Raw genomic sequence first — 286 nt, 5'->3', positions numbered from 1 at the left:
GGCTTAGAAACTTGTCTTCATTTATAACAAGTTTATACCCATTGCCCCTTGTCTTATCATTGGTTGTCACTGAGAAGAGCCTGGCTCCATCCTCGTGACACTCACCTTTTATATATTTATAAACATTAATGAAGTCACCCCTCAGTCTCCTCCTCAGTCTTCCTCTCCTGTGGATACAGAGAGCACATAAATTTATTCTTTTAGACTCCACGGGGAATAGAAAAGTTATTTCGTGTCTTTCAAATAGCATTGAGTAAATAATTTGCAATAAAAAACCCCAACCCAG

This window comes from Streptopelia decaocto (genome assembly GCF_964273445.1).
Source record: "Streptopelia decaocto genome assembly, chromosome: 2".
Classification (NCBI taxonomy): domain Eukaryota; kingdom Metazoa; phylum Chordata; class Aves; order Columbiformes; family Columbidae; genus Streptopelia; species Streptopelia decaocto.
This window is presented reverse-complemented; position numbering follows the sequence as displayed.